This window comes from Cygnus atratus, chromosome 2, assembly GCF_013377495.2.
Source record: "Cygnus atratus isolate AKBS03 ecotype Queensland, Australia chromosome 2, CAtr_DNAZoo_HiC_assembly, whole genome shotgun sequence".
NCBI classification, from domain to species: Eukaryota; Metazoa; Chordata; class Aves; order Anseriformes; family Anatidae; genus Cygnus; species Cygnus atratus.
Window position 1 is genome coordinate 54,648,370 of NC_066363.1, and position 20,669 is coordinate 54,669,038.

At 38.6% G+C, this 20,669-nt stretch overlaps 1 long non-coding RNA gene across 1 annotated transcript in view; it reads right to left on the minus strand.

The window, feature by feature from the left end:
• Positions 1-462: 462 nt before the first annotated feature.
• LOC126913191 (uncharacterized) overlaps positions 463-20,669 on the minus strand; it is a 36,735-nt gene continuing 16,528 nt past the window's right edge. The window contains exon 3 of the long non-coding RNA XR_007707858.1: positions 463-820. This is a non-coding gene — a long non-coding RNA (uncharacterized LOC126913191). The remainder of the gene's footprint in view (positions 821-20,669) is intronic.

A 20,669-nucleotide genomic window follows, 5' to 3' on the forward strand; every position in this document is an offset into this window, starting at 1 on the left:
CTTTCCAATTTTTCAACAAATGATTTTTTTCAGCTGAGATGTACAGTGAGACTCTGCCTTCCAGCTCTGTGACCTGAAGTACAGTGGGCCTCTCCAAAATGAACGGTTTGTTTATTGTTGGTGCTTCACATCTCCTTCACTGAAGATATCTAGTACATACATAGATGCTTTTATGCTGAGCTCTTGTTTCAATCTTATCTTGCTCTCCCAATTCACTTACAGTCATCTTTGACTAGACACTTAGGAAATTCTATTAACATAATTCAGCTCCATGTTCTTCTGATCTTTTTTTTTTTTTTTTTTTTTTTTTGTCACCTCCCCTTCTAGGTTTCTTCATCTGGCCTGTAGTAAACATCAACCATGGTTTCCTTTTTTGACTTGTTCTCTCACTTTCTTCTACAATATCTTGAGCTGTTTATTGCTGTTTTCAATGAAAGCTCTGTGCAATCAATCTCTTTTTTTCTTCCTTTTTTTTTTTTTTTTTTAAACACATGAAGAGTAATCCCTGACCTTTCCTTTCTTGTCCCTTCTGAACAGCTTCCAGCCATCAATTGCTGTGCTCCAGTCATGTGATTCATCCCACCAAGTGTCAGTGGCAGCAAACAAATCACAGCTTTCCAGATGGACAGTGGCTACCAGCTTCTCCTGTTTGTTACCCATGGAGCATGCACTGGTATAGGGACTCTGCAATTGGACTCTTGACTGTCTCATATTTTTGGCAGAAACTTTTTGAATGAAAGGAGACTTTTTATTCTTGTTTCAGCAAGTTGTTTGAGAAAGAAGAGTGTATATTGCTCTTGCAGTTGATCGTAGCATTCTCCTGCAAGATAGAGTGAGGAGATGAACTGGACACAGTTATTGAGCTCTCTCATTAAAATTCTTTTATCTAATTGAGGAGAGAGATTAAAAATGATTGCCCTGTCTTCTGGAGTTCTCCTCTCTGGATAGAGCTAAACTCCCTTTGCCAGATACAGTTGATTCCTAGGGGTTCATAAAATACTTAGGAATATTTCTTCTGGTTCCCTTTGGAATGACCTTGGACAAACTAGCAAGCATTTAAAAAATATATTTATTTTAAAAGGTATGTTCCAGGAAGATATCCTGGGTATCCTCATAAGATCTTATTTTCTTCTCTATCCAAAGTATACTGGTTGTTAAGAGTACTCTGCTGATTTTATACACAACTCTGTTTTTCAGGAGTATAATATCTAAAACCATTGCCAAAAGGTTATACCTAATTTCAGTTAAATTTTCAGAGGATTTTTTTTTAGCGAATAGAGTTTTATCACAGATAAATTCTGGGGCCAATTGACCTTGGAGAAATGGGCCTTTACTGACAGATGGTAGAATGGTGGTAGAATGCTATGAAATAGAGGACTTGCTATTCCTTTAAAAGATAAACCTATATATATATATAGGAAAATGGAGAAATAGCTGTTTTTATTTATTTGTTATTTCTACTAAGAGAAAATGTAATTCAAGCACTACCTTGTGATAACAGTTGGTAAGCTTCAGGAAACAGATGCTTTTAAAATAGATGAAGACAGGAAAAGTCTTAAGAAAAAATTCTACTTTGGTACTTCATATTGCCCCTGAGGAGAACACATTTTTGGTCTGAATAAGTACAGTACTGCCTTATGTGAAAATTCCAATTTAGTCACATATGTTCAATATTATGTGTTCCCTATTGATTGTCATGATTGTAATGATACCAATGATGATGTTACTTGGGTGTGAATTGCTTCATTAGCAAAATTATTTAAAGCCTTTTAACAAACCTTCCTTTTGAAATGTGATATGAACTTTTTTTTCACTGATGAGATACTAGACTAATCTTTTGCAATTCACATGTTTTTTAAAGGACTCCGTGTAGGTTACAGTGTGGACTTGAGTGTGATTTTTATTTCTGGTAAAACTGCAGATCTTTTTTATAACGTTGGTCATTTGTCTTCTCAATCTTTGCTGACCTTGTCTGTTTGAATAATAAACTCACCAAATCTTCTGTGATTTTCTACAGTGCCTATCCTAAAAGCATCTCCATAATTGGCTGGAGGCCTTGTAGTCCTATAAGAACATTCAGAACTAGTATTTCACAAGTCTTCTATTTTAACTGGTTCTGCAGTTCTACGTTCTGTGAGCCTGTTTAGGAAAAGAGAGGAATGGAGGCATTGATGATGCTGGGATAAAGTTGGGATAAAGACAGGGCTAGATAAATGCTTCCCAGCTGCCAGTTTATAATACATACACAGTTAGACTCTGACATTAGGTAAATTTCAACATGATTGAGCAATTGAAATGTGTTGGAGAAATGAAGAGCTACATTTTTTTATTTGATAATTATTACAAACACTTAACAGATATGAGAAGATATTTCATACTTTGTATAATTCGTAAGGAACAGACATAAAAAGAAGTATTTAGTAAGAAACGAGAACTACTAATTCTCATTTCCAGCACAGTAATTCTAGGAAATATGATAAGTTTCCTGAGTGGGGGTAGTGAAAAAAGGGTTGAAAAAAGAGACTTTAAATGATCCTTACTGGCTGTAAGGCCAAAACTAGGAACAACAACTGTGAGAAAGCTGTGCCAAAGCCCTTGTTTTGGCATCTCTACTTGGCAACTTGAGAATTAAGATGAAGCAGCTCAAAATTCACTGCGTGTTGGGAACAATTTTCTCATGATCATTAACTAATTGATTTATAAGTTTCCAACCTCCCTGTAATCTGTGTTTATATATATATATATATATATATCTGTCTTTGCAGGCTGTACTGAAAGAATTTGAACAAATTTTTAATACTAGACCAGCTGATTTATGATCGTTACCTTTCTGCATGTTACGATTTGAAGTCTAGAGCTGGAAAGTTGTGCTCTATAAATTGCTGAAGATGGCACTGGATTAGCAAACAATGCTTAGATGTAACGGACTTGTACAGAACCATCAAAAAAGTAAAACAGGAAAGTGCTTTTTCCTCTCAGTAAACACACATCTTTTTTTCTGATTATAGTGCTAAAATTATGAAAGTCTCCATGATTTTACTGTGGTGGAATAAAGACCAATCTGGTTAAGTTTGGAGATAAAATCCTGCAAAAAAACCCAAACCCTAACACTCAGGACTACTACAAATTAATTCTGTCCTGCCCTCCCCCATCTTTCCTATATCTTAGTTTTTGTTTTTTATCTCCCATTCTTCAAGAAGGATGCAGCTCTGCTGGCAACAGCTCTGAGAAGAGCAACAGGGATGACCAGAGATTTATCAAAGCCTTCACAGGAGTGAAAAATAGTCTTAACATATGCAAAGACCTTGTGTAAAATAAAAGGAAATCCAAGATCATGGCAAATTGGATTAAGTCTAGCAGAATTAAACTGCAGCAGGAAGGATTAATGTCAGGTGTTTGGGAAAAGTTTCAAATGGGAATGACAGTAAAGCAGTAGACTGGACTGAGGAGTTTATAATCTGACATAAAATTCCACAGTGCTTTTCTCAAAATATGTGGGAATTTTAGGTTCTAAAATTATTTTTAATATATGCCTTTCCACTGCTACTAAGGTGCAGTTGTTAGTTATTTTTCTCTGTCCTCTGGATTCCTTTCTATTTTTAGTTTTCTATTTCATTCCCAAGAAATCAAAGAAAAAGTGCCTCCAAATGAAGACATCTCTGCTTTCCTCTATGCTACATCTGTTCTGCTGTGGGAATGCTCATAAACTCATGAAAATAATTTCTGACATGCAGTCAAATCAAATCCCCCTACAAATACATAATTTTCAAACACTAGAGTAGCTAGAATTACAGTATTCCAGATCTAGGAATTAAATACGCATGTTATTGCTTTAGTGAATTTTCCCTTGCAAGTGCTGCCTATTCAGTCCCTTTAACTTTTTGTCAGCCATTAAACAAGTAGCATTTTTTTCCTGAATCTTTACTCTGCCCAGCTCCAGACACCTGTATCATTTCTCTTTCTCCAGACACAAAAGAATTACACCTCTTTTCCTCTTCACCAAATTCCCTCTAGCCTTGTCTTCTACAGTACGTGTGCTTCTTCTGCCATCTGGCAAGAGTAACCTGATCCCAGGTCTAAAGGCAGAGCAAATCTATGGACTTTAGCTTAGATATGTGCACTAGCAGCTGCCTAGGTTTGGGAACAGATGAAATAAAGACATTTATTATATCTTCACAAGACCTTGCTCTGCCTGTGTCCATGGCAGTTGTAGTTTTATCTTTCCTTCCACTGCCTCTGGAAATCTTTTCCATCTTAAACTCTGGTACAGGCTTCCTAATGAGGCAGTTGATACCTGTCAGTGTTCAAGAGGCATTTAGATAATTGATCAACCCTGAAGTGGTCAGGCACTAGGACTTGATGATCTTTGTAGATCCCTTCCAGCTGAACTACTCTATATGCTGTTCTATATGTTTTGTCCTGTATCACCTTTATCCTCATCTTTACCCTCATCTACAGTACTGTGATAGAGATGTTAGAGAAGGTGCCAGAAAAACCTGGTATGTCTGTAAGGCACAGTGCTGTACAAAGCAGCGATACCTGCTTGAATGTCTATAGCTAAATATATATGTCAGCATGGTACTACTTTTGGCCTCATCAGCTCTGTTTTTGGTGGCTGGCTTAACTGGCATTAACTTGGACATCTCAGCATGGTGTCATATTCTGTGATACAGATATATCTTTTGATCTGAGGCATTTTTTTTTGCAGCTACTACAGCAGCGATTGGAATATTTTGCTTCACTTAAAAATACTTTCTCATAACTGGTATTATTTGGCAGATCATCTTTTATTATAAAGACATTACTTTGTCTCCATATGTGATGGAGCAATCTCATTGAGTGGAACCATATTTAAGAGTGTTAAATTAAGGCCTTTTTTTTAGAGGAAAAAGTGGCTGAGAATTTGTGATACCTCAAACAATATATTTTTGCTATTTTATAGCAAAAGGGGCAACGTATCTCCAAGATTTACTATCTGCAAAACAGAATAAACACCAGTTGAATGCAGGATTGAAACATGTTTTCCCCAAATCTGCTCTGGCTCACTGATTAGTTAATGGAAGTAGTTTCAGAAGTCTCAGAATCAAATTGTTGTGACACATACAGGTCCTAATGTTTGGGTCGAATCCAGGGACATAGGATGGGATTGTCCACATCTATGACCATGTCCACAGCTAAATGATTTCACATGTAATTGTAAAATCACCGTCTTATTGAAATGTGAGAACATTGAACTGCAAACATATTACAGAGAGTAGTAAACATTGCTACTAACTGCAAAACTACACAATAGCAGTGACATATCACTATAAAAATACAGTCACAATGCTTCTGTCAGGAAATGATAAATATGATTGAGAAGAGATCTATTCGCATACTACAGACTATTTTTTTTCGCTATCTTTTTTTCAGGTTGTTTGGATATACTAGAGAGAAGACCTAGTTACTTTACCTTCATTTTATTAATAACAAGTCATATCATTCTATTTTAAGTAGGGCTCGTGCTTTTTGAAAACTATGTTTTGACATAACTGTTCTGCTAAACTGCAACAAGGATTTTGTACGGAAAAAGCGTTGCTAAATACATAAATATATCTGATATATTTATATATATCATATATATCACATATGTGATGAATATGTTGTATTTATATGATCATATACATCACATACATATAACATATATTTATGTGATGTATATGATGTATATTATATCAATTGTACCTCACACAAGTTTTCTGTGCAATAAACACCACAGCACAGCTTACATAAATGCTTGTAAATGGTGAACAAACATTCTGAAGAATAATCAAATCCTACTGAACCTTTATAATAATAAAATCAGTGATCCAGGTGAGTTTCCACTCTTCAGAATCAGGCCCCAAATTCTTACAATCTTTGTCTTAATTGATTAATATTCATTCCCAGGGAGATTTTTTAAGTGACTTAGCCAGAGATGGAGTTAAGCAACTACCACATTTAAAACTTCTACCAATTTTTTTCCCAGCAACAAGTAATATATACCGACTTTCAAAGTAAATATTTTTATTTTGTAAATAGCATTCAGCTGGCCTCCTAACACTTCAGTTGCCATCAGCTGACTGACTTTGTTGTGCTTTTTTCCATCTAGTTGAAAAGTCCTTTGCATATAGAGCAGTATTGTCAACCATAGTCCTATTGATGCACGTTTACTTGTCTATACTGTGTATATAGTTGCAGTTTTTTTTCCTCTGTATCTTTTCTTGGACTTCTTTTCATTTTCCTCAGTACAGGTAGGGTATTTCTATATTTTTCTGTCTTTTTTTATTGACTGTAAGACTGTCTATGCATCACAGAAAATGTCAAGACAGATGAAAAGACCTTTTCTTTTTGTTTAGTTTCTAAATGGGTGTCTTCCTTAAAATACAATTTTTTGTATGAATATTTGTACACCATGAATTTGTTTCTTTTCCATTCAAGTATAGTTGTTAAAATTTGACAAATAGAGCAAAATTCAAGTTGTCTATGAGTCTGAGTAAATGTGACTGATATTAAGATCAGAAAGGTTACACTGGTGTGAAGAACAGCATTTCATTACAGTGGTTATCTTGAGTATAAGAATACTGTTGCATACAACTCGTTGCAGCAGAAGTGGTCTGAGAGAAAGGTGGATCCCACAATTAATCATTTGACTGTGAAACAAACATGGTTTGGGATCTCTGATGTGGATTTTACACAGAAACTGCATGGAGTCTGAAAACCTGTATTCTCTTTGTTAAAATGATTATAAAATGTTCTCTCATATGGAATAAGGCCCAGAAGACCTATGATGACATTCTGACCCTTTGATTGTGTAGTCACTTGAACTACCAAGAGCAGTAATTTATATTGCAGTAGACTGTGCTCTTGGTTTGCTTGGTTCTCTTTGGGCACAGAAGAAGGAAGTTGGGCAGATGTTTCTACGGGAAAGAGAGCTTGTTCTTCTGGCATGGGAAGCTCTGCTGGGGGAAAGCCTGCAGGATATAGGAGGCTTTACAGGAGGGACCTCTTTCTAGTTCTGTGGAAAAAAATGACAGTCTGATATAAAGAGAACAGAATGAACAGTAAAGACCTTGTAGGTAGGAGAAATATACTCTGGGGGCCAGAGAGTACAGTGCTTTATTTGCTGCAACTATAGAAAGAGAACTATGTTTAAGACTTTTGTATATCTTTTATTCTAACTGCTGAGTTTTTCTTCTTCTTCTTCATTTAAGCCAAAATAATATTTTGATATTCTAATGAAATGTGACTTTTAAAAAATTATTTTATTATCATTATATATATATATATATATATATATTATATATATATTTTACATGGGGCATGTTCTGGATTCTTCTCACAGAGGCTCCCTCCCTGCAGCCCACCGCTACCAAAACCTTGCCACATAAACCCAATATCGTAGCTCATGCATTAACAATATCTTCAATAACCTGTGCACAGAGGAAATAACTTCTGTGGTAATTCCCTCTGAAACAGCTGTATGCATAAATGTAGACTTTAGAAATTCAATATTTTTCCTTAGCATTCCACCAGAGAAAGATTTTGTTTATTTCACTTAGAACTGATTTTTGAAGGGCTTTGTTTCAACGAAATGCATAGTTTACTTTTTATAAATATCTGAAAGCCAAATAAATAAGCACGGATTTAGCAAGACTGATAAAAGGCATCCAACTTTAAACACCGGAGAAACAAATAGTACTTAGTCTTAAAAATAGGTATCTTAAGTCATATGATTCAGAAGACCTTACTTGTAATTTATAGAGAGCAAATTTAAGAAAATCCTTATTTTTAATACCTGATTTGTTAATGTCTGATCAGGGATTGTATATCCTTGGTCCCTCTGCAAGATCTGACATGCTTTGTGTGAATCTTCAAATAGCTCTTATATGATTTCTACTTTGCAAGTGAATATAGATACTGGAAATCTTATGAAAACAGCATTTTTCTTGAAAGATCCAGTACTATACTCTTGCTTTAATTCCAGCTGGAGTTAATAAGTACATAGACAGGAAAAATGAGTATTTAAAAGGATGGATCCGTTATAATGGCATTGTTTAGAATAGAAGAATATTTGAGCCCAAAAAGCTTGATCCAGATTTGTGGTGAAGAATCGTTCTCCTTTTCTTCATCTATATGTGTTTTTACTTGAAATGGTTCATGGAAAGCAAAGGCTAAAAGATAAGAGATGCCTTTGCATTTCATTGGTTATAGCAGTAAGGAAAACATAGGCTCTCTTAATTTAGTTTAATTTAATTTTTATTCTTTATTATTATTATTTTTCCTCCTTCTCTTCTACTGCTCTCTTGCTTTTGCAGTGTCTAATTACTGCTTTTGGCTACTCATTCATCCTACAGATCCCTAGAACCTGTCCTGTCAATAAATGATAGTTTGGAGATGCTGGGCACCCAGCTGCTGTCTGAGTGCTACCTGAGCTTCCACCCCACAGTCTTTGTTTGTTGAGCCAAAAGAGCAACCTTTCTGTGTAATTTTTTTCCTCCCCCGCTCTTCTAAGCTCTGATATTGGGAAGACAAAGGAGGGAAACTTTCTTAGCTGGTATGCTGTTCAGCTGGTGAAGCCTAAGAACAGCCTAAACTGGGTGGGAGTAGTTCTGCCTTTCATCTTTTCTGGTTCCTGAAACCTGAACACAGAACTATGACTAACTTTCATTCTGCTTGCAGTACTTAACAGAGGTGACCTGGCTATTATTAGAGGTTCTGTGTCCTTGTGGTTTTAAAGGCAAAGCTGGGGTAGATTTTGAAGCATTGGACTGTGATTTAAGCAGTTTGAATGTTTGGTGAGATGTTAAAACCTGGGATATCATCTGATTTTTATGGTCAGTAGACAGGCCATTTTTTGTTTTTGTTCTGTTTTTGGAAAAAAAAAAAAAGCAGCTTATGTAAGATATGTGAGATCATGGTAACTCAATGTCCTGCTGTGAATACTTCTTTTAGTATACTTGGAAAGACTAGAAAAATGCTTTTATTTATTTATTTATGTCTTGATTGAGGTTTGGATTTAACTGTTATTTAGTAACTATCCTTTTACTTGCTACAGCATTGTTATCATCATTTAAAACTCTAAACCACTATTTTCCACAACAATAAGAAGCAGTAAACATTATAACATGACAGCATTTCCTAATGTTTTTTTTCAGTTGACTCAATGTGGGAGTAAGACTGAATGGATCCTGTGTAAAAGGAAATGTTCTAAATAAGTTTTTGACTATTATACCTTTATATTTGGGGCAGCTACTGGTAGATTATGTCAGACTTAGATTTTTAAGAGACTTTTGGTTTCTTCACTGGCATTACGTGATATGGGGAAGGGATAGGAAATGCCATTGTGGATGGCCAGAAAATGAAGCACCAAAATGCTGATATCAGCCTGACTTTTGTATGTGTGGTGGGGGAGAGAGAAGGGAGGAGATGAAAAGTGTACTGGCTCATACACGAAGGATGTTTTCTGAAAAAGACAATATTTTTTGTGGCTTGTTCTTGTGAACAGTTGTTCAATGACTGCAACTGATTTAGTTCCAGCATGTCTTTCTACAGGGTAATGAAAAGTGAAGTGAGAAGGCTCTTTAAAGGCTTATTTCCAATTAATTCAAGAATTTTTACAGTATTGTTACAATCAATACAAATTACAACCTTCAAAATAAATTCCAGTTTGCCACTTAATAGTCCTGTTTAATACTTTGGTAGATGTATTCCCAGCACCAGAGTTAAAGCTAGTAGTTAGATTACTGCCAGGTTCCATACTGTGTTCTAGCTGACTTCTTGACTGCATCACATATGGGAGATAGATTAAGCAAAATACATAACACATGTTAGAGGTTTTATTTTTCCAGATGTTCCTCTTTTGGATCTTGCATATTTAGTTTAGAGGGGGATGAAAAGTACTGGAATTTTTTTTTCTTTCTCTCTCTGCACTGTATGGCAAATAGGTTCTCAAAGTGGAACTTGTCTCGAGAGGTCAGTTTGGTTTATACCTGACAAGCTCTTGCCTTCTACATGGTATACACGTTAGTTGTGCAGTGTCGTTATTGCTGCGTGTTTCTCTTGTTCTTGTGTGTGTGGTGTGTGTGTCTCCCTTTTTTTTTTTCTTTTTTTTTTTTTCCCTGTTTTGTTTTAAACCATAGGTGTGGAGGTTCAACTCTAGTTTTTTGGCAACTAATACTCAGTAGTAAAATCTTAGGGTTGTAGACCAGTGAACCTAGGAAAGGGGTTGCTGTCTCCTTATATAAGCAACAGTTCTATGGCTGGGCTTATGGTTTTTAGCTGTAATATTGACATGATATAATAGAAAAAAAAAAAAGTGGCCTCTCCTATCTATTCATGTCTATTACCATTCCATATGACCAAATATTAAAGGCTCTTCCTGAAGAGGGAATATACAAGTGTTTTTCTTTTCATTAAAATTCCCACCCCAATGTTCATTAAAGAACTTTGGATAGCAAAGCAGGATTTATAGGAACAGTTATTTTTTTTACTATGGAGATGCAGAATGAACTGGGGTTATTACCTGCTCTGTGCAGCAAACACACAGCTAACAGAAATGGAACAATTGTTTCAGCAGTTATCCTGGAACAGGGGCTGGGGCCAGGAAATGCTGACCAAGACTGCATGGGACTGCTTGACACTGTGCAGCTATAACAGTGATGTGCCATGGTCTCTGGAAGCCAACTAAAGCAACTGTCCCTGGCACATCAGAGGCTTCAATGCAGCCATGGCTCCAGAGGGAGGAGGCAGTAGCTGGGTCTGGGATCATGGGAAATACCTGGTCCTTCTTTCTGGGGCTGGTGATGGCCTCACCTCTGGGTGTGGGCTCTGGTGGTGGTGCTGAGAGGCTAGGTGAAGGAGCTGTGAAAAGGGGTGTCCAGGTTGCACAGAGAGAGGTTGAAAAGAAGACTAATAGGGTCTTTGCCGACACCCTGTGGAGCAAAACTGCAAGGAAGGAAGGATAGTTTGAGATCATGCTCAAAGGAGTGGTGGATGAAGACTCACTTGACTGGCTTGAAGCTTGTGAGCTTTGTTAACAAGAAGATGGGTCCTTCCTTGGCTTTAGATCTACATCTTCAAAATGGATAGGCATGTTGTCCTGGGAATAAGTGAGAAGAAACAAGGCCCATCAGGGAAGATTCAGAGCCAGATGAAACTGAACCAAGTGTGCAAACAAAGAGAAAGGGTCAGGTGATATTAGTGACTCCATCCTGCAAACATTGGAGGCAACAATCTGCTGACCTGATTGGAAGTTTTTGGAGGATTTTCGCTTACTTGGGGCCCAGATTTGGGACAACGTAAAGTTACCACTGAGACTTGCCCAGCCCACACACTCTAATTCTTCTTTTTTTTTTTTTTTTTTTGGTTGGTTGGTTGTTTTTGTTGTTGTCATGTGAGCGCCAAGGAGGAAAATCCTATGTGTATTAAGAGTGAATACAGGGCTCTGCGGGTGGGAGCAAAGGGGCCCAGGTGGTGTTCTTCTGAGTCCTGCTGGTAATGGATGAAAGCTCAGTGTGGATGCATGCATCAAATGGGTTAACTGTTGGCTGGTGTTGTAGGCCTAGCTGTAGCATCTAGGACTAAAGGATTTTCCTTTAGGAATGAGGACTGCTGAACAGGGACAGGATTTCCATAATAATATGGGGCAAGAATGCCTCTGCAAACGCACTTGTTAACTTTGTGAACAAGGCCTTAAATTAGGTATGTTGCGAAAGGGTTGTCCTGACCTAAAGAGAAGTGAGTGCATGGGGCAAGTGAGGAAGTGTCTCAGGCCAGCAAACTGGGGGAGGCTTTTGCACTCCCTCTCTGATATTAGAATGACAAGCGACCCATCTCAAATGCCTGTGCAAAAAAGTCTGCGGTATGGAAAAACAAACAAAACAACAACAACAACAAAAAAACAAAACAGAAAGATTTAGATTACTAGGCCCAGTTGCAGATTAATGGCCTATTTGAGATTTTGGAGGAGTGGTGAGATAGCTTACTCAATTGGCCTGACGTAGAGGATAGATAACCACCCTTTGGAAAAGCCAGGATGATAAGGGGAGGAAAAGTTGTTGCATGTTACGCAAAGGAAAGGCTTGAATGCTCAGAGCTTTGCCTTGGATCAGGCAATGAGTCAGAGGACAAAGCACAAGTATCTGCTACATACTGCTTGATCAGGGAGAAGAATTCAGTGAAGAAAGTCAGGACAACAGACCCCAGGGGACTTCAACCATACTGGCATCTGCTGGCAGAGCAATAGAATTGGACATTCCAATAAATCTCTGGAGTGTGCTGCAGATAATTTCTTAATTCAGGTGAACAAACCAACTAGAGGAGATGATCTGTTGGGTTTATTTCTCACAAAGAACTGGCTGACAGTGTGAAGATCCCAGAGATCTGAGTTAGCTAGCAATAGGACAAGCAAGAGGGAATGGTGTCAAGTTGTGTCAGTCGCATTCATGTTGGAAATTAGGAGAAATTTCTTCTCAGAAAGAGTACTTAGGCATTGAAACTGGTTGCCCAGGGAGGTGGTGGAGCCACCATCTGTTGTGGTTTAACCTGGCCAGCAGCTAAGCACCACACAGCCATTCGCTTGCATTCTCCCCACCCCCTCTACTCAGTGCGATGGGGGAGAGAATCAGAAAAAAAAAAAGTGAAACTTGTGGGTTGAGATAAAGAGACTTTATTAGGAAAAAAAGAGAGAGGAAAATAATAATAATAATGATAATAGTACTACTAATAACAATGTGTACAATACAAGAGATGCACAATGCAATTGCTCACCACTCACGGACCGATGACCAGCCTATCCCAGAGCAGCAGTACCCCAACACAGCTAGCCACCCAATATTAATTTTTCAGCATGATGCCATATGGTATAGAATATTACTTTGGCCTGTTCGAGTCAGCTGTCCTGGTTCTGTCCCCTCCAAGCTCCTTGTGCACCTGCAGCCTGCTCACTGGCAGGACAGTGTGGGAAGCTGAAAAGTCCTTGGCTTAATGTAAACACTGCTCTGCAACAGTTAAAACATCAGTGTGTTATCAACATTATTCTCATCTTAAATCCAAAACACAACACCACACCAGCTACTAGGAGGAAAACTAACTCTATCCTAGCTTAAACCAAGACACCGTCCTTGGGGGTGCTTAAGAAAAGGTTGGATGTGATACTTTGGGACATGGTTTAGTGGGTAATATTGGTGGTACAGGGACAGTTGGACCAGATTATCTTGGAGATCTATTCCAATCTTAACGATTCTATGATTCTATGACTATAAGAATGTGGAGCTTAATCCTGGGAGAAGTGAGCAAGACAAATAGTGGAGTTCCAGTGCTGGACTTCAGAACAGCAGATTTCAGCTTGTTCCATTGTACTGGGTCTAGCAGGAATGGAGTTAACTTTTCTCACAACAACCCATGTAAGTACCATTCTTAGCACTTGAGGCTACAGTGGTGTTGATAACACACAAATGTTTTGACTGTTGCTGTGCAGTGCTTGCCTGGCATCAAGGCTGTCTCTCCAAACACCCACCCCCAAAGACAAGTAAGCTGGGGTGGTAAGGTGGGCAAGCGTTTGGGAGGGGACATAGCTGGCACAGCTGACCCAAACTGACCAAATTGTATACTGTATTGTATAATGTCTGATATCATTCTAGTTTTCAAATCACACTGCATGAGCCAAAATGACTGGACATATATATCAGATCAGACAGTAAAAAAATATAATTATCTTATTTACATGTAAGTGTTTAATGGATTTTAACAGAAAAATGTTGAGTAATCACAGGCAGATAATTAAATGTTTTTTCTTCAGACCTTTATGCCCCAGTTTGCTGACAGTATGTGCCCAGGTAAGAATAAAAATGCAGTCACAAAATATCAGGGTAGTGTGCCACACAAGCTCAATCTCTTTTCTTTGGACATTCTGGGAGAGGGTAATCCTGTCAAGATTAGATTCTGAGTGATAAAATACCTGACTACATATGTCCAGACATTGTAGCACATACAGTGTGATTTGGAAACTTTTTTCAAATATATATATATATTTATCCTGGGCTGTTGGAGGAATGATTATTGAAGTATTATTAGTTGCTTCACATTAGGGCTCTGAGAGTACTAAGAAGCCTCCATGGCCCTGACCAGCCTGGTCTAGGGCCCCTGTGTATTGCCTGCATGGGGTCCCCATTTTGGCTCAAGCCTGGGTGCCCTTAGCTGTGCTGTATGTGAGCTTTGCCTGGCCCTACAGATGGCCCTGTCTTCTGCCTCTCCTGGCAGGAGCCTGGACCTGGGTCAACCTCTGCCATGCTGGGGCTGTTGACAGAGCCTGTTACCTGCCTGTAGCTTCATTTGCCCAGCTCATGCCTGCAGGGTGGTCCCCTGTTGGCATGGGTAGCCACCTCAGTGCCCAGCCCCTCTTGCTACTCCCTGGCACTTCTGGTGACACAAGCCTGGCTTGAAAAGGAAACAAGCCCATACTCCCCAGCCGCTCTGAAAACCTGGTTACTTACTACCCTTGCATGTACTTAGTCTCTAGAAGGAGGTTAGGTGTATTCTTCTGCCTCCACTAATCTCTACTAGCAGAGATACATGTCCCTTGCTGTATTTGATAGAACCCTCGCCAGCCTGTTCTCTCCCAAAAGCAGTGTTTGCTTTTTGGGTGTGCCTGTATAGAGTTCATCATAGTTATTATCTAAGAATATGGCCTTTTCCTCTCTTTTCCAGTAAGAACTAATTCAATATGAATAAAATATCTGCTACCAAGAGCTGGGCATGATGTTACTATCTAAGATTAAGACAAGATGTGGCTTTACTTCTTAAACAACAACATTAAAAACAAACGGAGGAAAAACAAAACCAAAAATCAAATGTGAGTAGCTGTTATTCCAAAACATTTTTCAATGATGATACTACAAATATGTATTTAATCTAAGAGTAGAGCCATTTATTTTATTTATAGAAATTGAGATATAAGAGCTATCACCTAGGGAAAATTTCTATTGAGACCTAGTTAAACCATTCTAGTTTCAAACCTGAAAAATAGTGTTTGTGGATTCCTTCCCTCCTTCCCCTCTCTTTTTTTTTATCCTCCTCCCTACAACACCATTTCATATATATATATATATATATATATATATATATATTTTTTTTAATAGACGTTGGTGAAGATATTTTCTTGGACGTTATGTTTTAAACTTGAGTTCCTTGATCTGGAGGTAAAATCTCAGTCATTCAACACAACCTGCAGGTGGACAAGTAAGCCTTAGTGGCTAGAGGAATCTCACTGTTACTATGTTGAAAGTGAACTGCTTAGAAGAACAAACAAACAGTTCTCCTTCCCTGCCTTGTGGTGTGCAATAACTATTTTCTCCCTAGTACTATTTGTGAAATTATCAACAGCAGAGCAGATGTTCTCATTGTGCGTTGCAGAGTACTGCTGTTCATTTGTGAAACAGTGGCTGAGAGGTCATGGTTGGTCAGTAAAGCACAGTGGAGGCCTAGGCAGGTATGAACTGTAATGCATGGTGCTTATAATACTATGCCTGTTGCTTCTGAAACAATAGGAGAAAAGAAAATGTAAGAATCCTTGCCATAAAAGCATGCAAAGAACAGTGTCTTGAAAAAGACAGATTTTTTTTTTTGTTTTTTAAATTTGTGAGGATTTTTTTTTTAATTTTTATTTAATTAATTAATTAATTTATTTATTTACAACTGTTTTGTATGGCTCTAAATTTTGCCATGGACACTCCTGGGGTAATTTAGTCTTGACTTTTTTTTTGTCTCAGAACTTACCTGGGCAGCCTATTCCAATGCCTAACCACTTCTTCCTAGAATAAACTCCTTCCTTATATCCAGTCTAATCCTCCTGTGGTGCAATTTGAGACAATTTACTCCTGTCCTATCATTTGTCACATGAGAAAACAGAACAACACCCTCCTCATTGCAACCTTCTTTCAGGTTGTTATGGAGAGTAATGATGTCTGCCCTCAGCCTCTCTTTCTCCAGACTAAGCAAGCCCAGTTCCCTCAGATGCTCTACCTGTATCTAAATGAGACCCTTCACCAACTTTGTTGCTCTTCTCAGCACACACTTGAGCAACTCAATATCCTTCTTAGAATCACAGAATGGTTTGAGTTGGAAGGGACCTTACAGATCATCTAGGCTCTTCCAACCCCCATGCCGTGGTCAGGGACACCTCCCACTAAATCAGGTTGCTCAAAGCCCCATCCAGCCTGGCCTTGAACACTTCCAGGAACGGGGCATCCACAGCTTCTCTCAGCAACCTATTCCAGCGCTTCACAACCCTTATTATGAAGAATTTCTCCCTAATATCTCATCTAAATAGTCCCTCTTTTAGTTTAAAATCATCAGTCCCTTTCCTGTCACTACACTGTCTGACAATGAGTCCCTCCCCAGCTTTCCTGTAGGCCCCCTTTAGGTATTGGAAAGTCTCTATAAGGTCTCACTGGAGACTTCTCTTCTCCAGGCTGAACAACCCCAACTCCCTCAGTCTGTCTTCCTAGGATAGGTGTTCCAGCCCCTTGATAATTTCTGTGGCCCTCCTCTTGACTAGTTCTAATACTCCCATGTCCTTCTTGACTAGGGGCCCCAGAGCTGAACCCAGTCCTCTAGGTGAGGTCTCAGAGCAGAATAGAGGGGAAAAATCACCTCCTTTGACCTTCTGGCCACACTTCTTTTGATGCAGCCCAGGATACTGTTGGCTTTCTGGGCTGCAAGCACACATTGCTGGTTCATGTCAAGTGTCTTGTCAACCAACAGCCCCAGGTCCTTCTCCTCAAGGCTGCTCTCAATCCATTCTCCAGCTAGCCTGTATTTCTGAATGGGATTGCCCCAGCCCACATGCAGGACCTTGCACTTGGCCTTGTTTAACTTCATGAGTTTCACACAGGTCCACCTCTCAAACCTGTCAAGGTCCCTCTGGATGGCATCCCTTCCCTCCAGCATGTTGCCCGTAACACACAGCTTGGTGTCCTTGGCAAACTTGCTGAGGGCGCACTCAATTTCACTGTTCATGTCACCACAAAGATGTTTTGTGGTCCCAATACTGATCGCCAAGAAACACTACTCATCACTGATCTCCACCTGGACATTGAGCTGTTGACCACAACTCTTTGAGTGGGAACATCCAGCCATTTCCTTACCCGCTGAGTGGTCCATCCATCAAATCTATGTCTCTCCAGTCTAGAGACAAGGACATCATGGGGGACAGTGTCAAATGCTTTGCATAAGTCCAGGTAGATGACATCAGTTGCATTTCCCCTACACACCAATGTTGTAACCCTGCTGCAGAAGGCCACCAAATTTGTCAGGCACACAATCTTCCCTTAGTGAAGCCATGTTGGCTGTCACCAATCACCTCCTTATTTTCCATGTGCCTTAGCATAGTGTCCAGGAGGTTCTGTTACCTGATCTTGCCAGGCAAAAAGGTGAGATTGACTGGTCTGTAGTTCCCTGGATCCTCCTTTTTTGGAACTGAAGTTTTATTAAATACTTAATTATTGTTAACAAGGCACTATTTTAATAGATGGCTTTCTTTCTTTCATTTTTGTACTTGCAATATTCAAGTCATGAGATCATCTCTTTAGAACTGATATTACCACAAACTATTGATTTCCCTTTAAAAGCCCATAATGTTCTGGGCTTTACATGTATGGTAAAGATTCAGGAAAATGAACTTTAGCTCTTGCAGTGTTTTGGTTAAAACAATGGATTTTTATACTAATAAAAAACAATGCTGATAAAATAACATCTAATGTGTATAACAGAATGCACATAGTAGCATCATAATAGATTGTTAGATTTGCTTTGTTACACAAGAGCACTTGTTTTTACAGTGCCTAATGAACAGTAATCATAAACTATATGATATACATGAATTTTCTGAGCTTCATTCAAAGAGCTTTAGACAAAATAAAATCAACTCTATACGCTTAATGATTGGGCTAACTTGTTTTATTATTGTTATTCCTAGTCCAATACAGTTTGCTTACTAAGATTTTCATGTCTTTCTGGGAATAAAATACTTGAAACCTATGATTTACTTGTGACTTTCTTAGGAAGAACTGTATAAGCGGTAAGCGGTACAAAGTCATGATGCACTCAAAGGAACATTAAGAGTCTGTGTATAAGTCTGTGTATAAAATAGCCATTAGTCTTTTGGCTTATTCCCATTGGAGCTCTTGGAGGACTCATACAGTGAAAGATTTAAGTATATGTATTCCTTGCCTAAAAAAATATTGAGCAGGTAGATCCTAGGTAAGGTCATTTGCATTTCCATGAATTATCCTTAGGCATGGTATCAGTATGCTACATGTCTTTCTGGGAGACTGCATTTTATCACAGCACTCTTCAGAGTGTTCTAATCAATCTATACCAGCTAAAGACTTCACCTTTATATAGCTGGCAATCTAGCTGCTCCTTGTGGATGGTTCAACATTATGGTCGTAATTCTTGGCATTAGCCATCTGAGGCCAACTGTTTCTTCTGAGTTATTTTGGCAACTAAGGGGAAATAGTGTTTTTTTTTTTTTTTTTTTTTTAAGACTTTGCCTAAGATTTTTTTGGAGAACAACTTTGTTAATTACCAGTTGTGGTGTCACTACTAGTGCCTACTAATGTGAGCTGTGAAAAGGGCACATTTACTGCTTTGAGTAGTGCTTTTGAGTGTTTTACAGCCATGGGAACACCTTAATTCTGTAAGCTACATCCAGAGCTCTGTTTAGACTGATTTGAGGGGGGGGTTCCAATGGAACCTGGCAGAGTATGGGAGTTTGGGAAGACCTTCCTGATTTCACACCACCTCTGGCACTTAGGTGCCATACCTGTCTGGCAGTTTCTTTGCAGAACTGGACTGCTACATTCTTCTTTCTTCCTCTTTTTGCTTTGTGGAATAGTAATATATATATTTTCTAGTTGGATATGTAGATTTAAAGCAGATTTAAATGTGCAGACTCAGGGTAAAAGCCTTTAGTGAAGACTACAGAGATGTTTATGTTCCTTTCTTCCATAGCACCTCACAAGGCAATCTACTCTGGAAATGAAGAAACTTTCTCTTTCCAAGAGAAATTCAAAATCAATTTTAAAATGAAATTAATCTATATTTGAAAAGTTTAAACTCCTTCATGAAACATAACTCCTGTCTCTGCTTACTTCTCTGTAGAATACTCTTACAAGACAGAAAAACTGGGAGATTAGTGTAGTGACAGCTCAACTGTTTTCAGTACAAACTTCATTTGATTTGAGTGAGGAATTTGAAGAAAGACACAGCATTTGTTCTTTCTTTTTCGTTCTTTCTTTCATTCTTTGTTCTCTCTTTCCCTCCCTCTGTCTCTTTCTCTCTCTCTTCCCTCGTCCCCCCTTCTTCTCCTTGTCTTCCTCTTCTTTTCTTGCTTTGGTATTCTCTCCCCCTTGCTCTTGTGCTCTTGCCTGCTTTTGCACTCTCACAGTTTCCGTTGCTTTTTGCTTTTGCTTTCTCACTTTCCCTTTCCTTCTCCCCCCCCCCCTTCCCATCCCCTTTCCTCCTTACACCTGCCTTTCCCCTCTTTCTCCTTTCCCCTCTTCTTCCATCCCCTTCCCCCCTTTTCTTCTCCCTTTCATTCATTCTTTCTTTTTTTCTGCTTTCTTTCTTTCTTTCATTTTCCCACTTTCTTTCTTTCCCTCTCCCCCATCCCCTCTCTCTTTCTCTCAGCTCTCTTCCTCTCTCTTTCTCTCTTCCTCTCTCTTCCTCTCTCTTCTGCTCCCCTCCTCCCTTCATTACTCCCTTTTCTCTTGTTTCTCTCTTCCCTCCTTTTCCTCTTTCTTTTTTTTTTTTTTCTTAATTAAGTTTTCTTGAGTAGTAACATTGTGGAATTCCAAGGGATATATATATTTTAAAAACCTATTTTTTTCCAGTAGGTGTCACCCATTCATAGCGAATCTTATATGGTTTTTCCAGTGCCAAATCTCAAGTAAGTGACTACAAACCCTTCTGAAACAATTGCCTCTCCTGTCAGGTCTATTCCCTTATGTAAGAGAATGTACAAATTATTAAATCATATATTAGTGAAATGAGAAATTAAAGAAACTTCAAAAGAAGCAGATGCCATTAGTGCTAGTTCACTCTGAACAAAAAACAATGGAAAACATTGTAGCAAGGAAAGGCAGTTCTTACTCTGGAACTGGCATTGTGATGAGAAAAACATAGGAATTAGTTGCAATTATATAGTGTCTAGTGAGGCTCTAGGGAGCACAGGCCTCCTACCTGCAGCCTTCTTGTCCTTGCTCTTCCACCTTGTGTTACTTAACCTAGTGAGAGTGATTTCCTTTGCCTTTGTGTGACTGTCCACGCTACTCCATAGAAGACAGACTGAAAGATGGGCATGAATTTTATTTCCTTATGTAGCTTTTACAAGCAGTAAGAAGGCTCTGACTGATCACTTCAGCCGGTCACCCTATTCAAAGTAATATTTTGGTTCACTTCCAATTCTATATGTTTGAATGCTTCAGGGAGATATATATGTATGTATTTGAATCACATCATAAAATATTGGAAGAAGTTCATGTATTCTCCATGATTTTCTTTTTCCAAGACTTGCTCTTTGAAAATTTGGGCAAGTAAGAGCAAAAACAATTGCTAAGTCTCCTCAACAGAGAGTATGAAAATTGCTT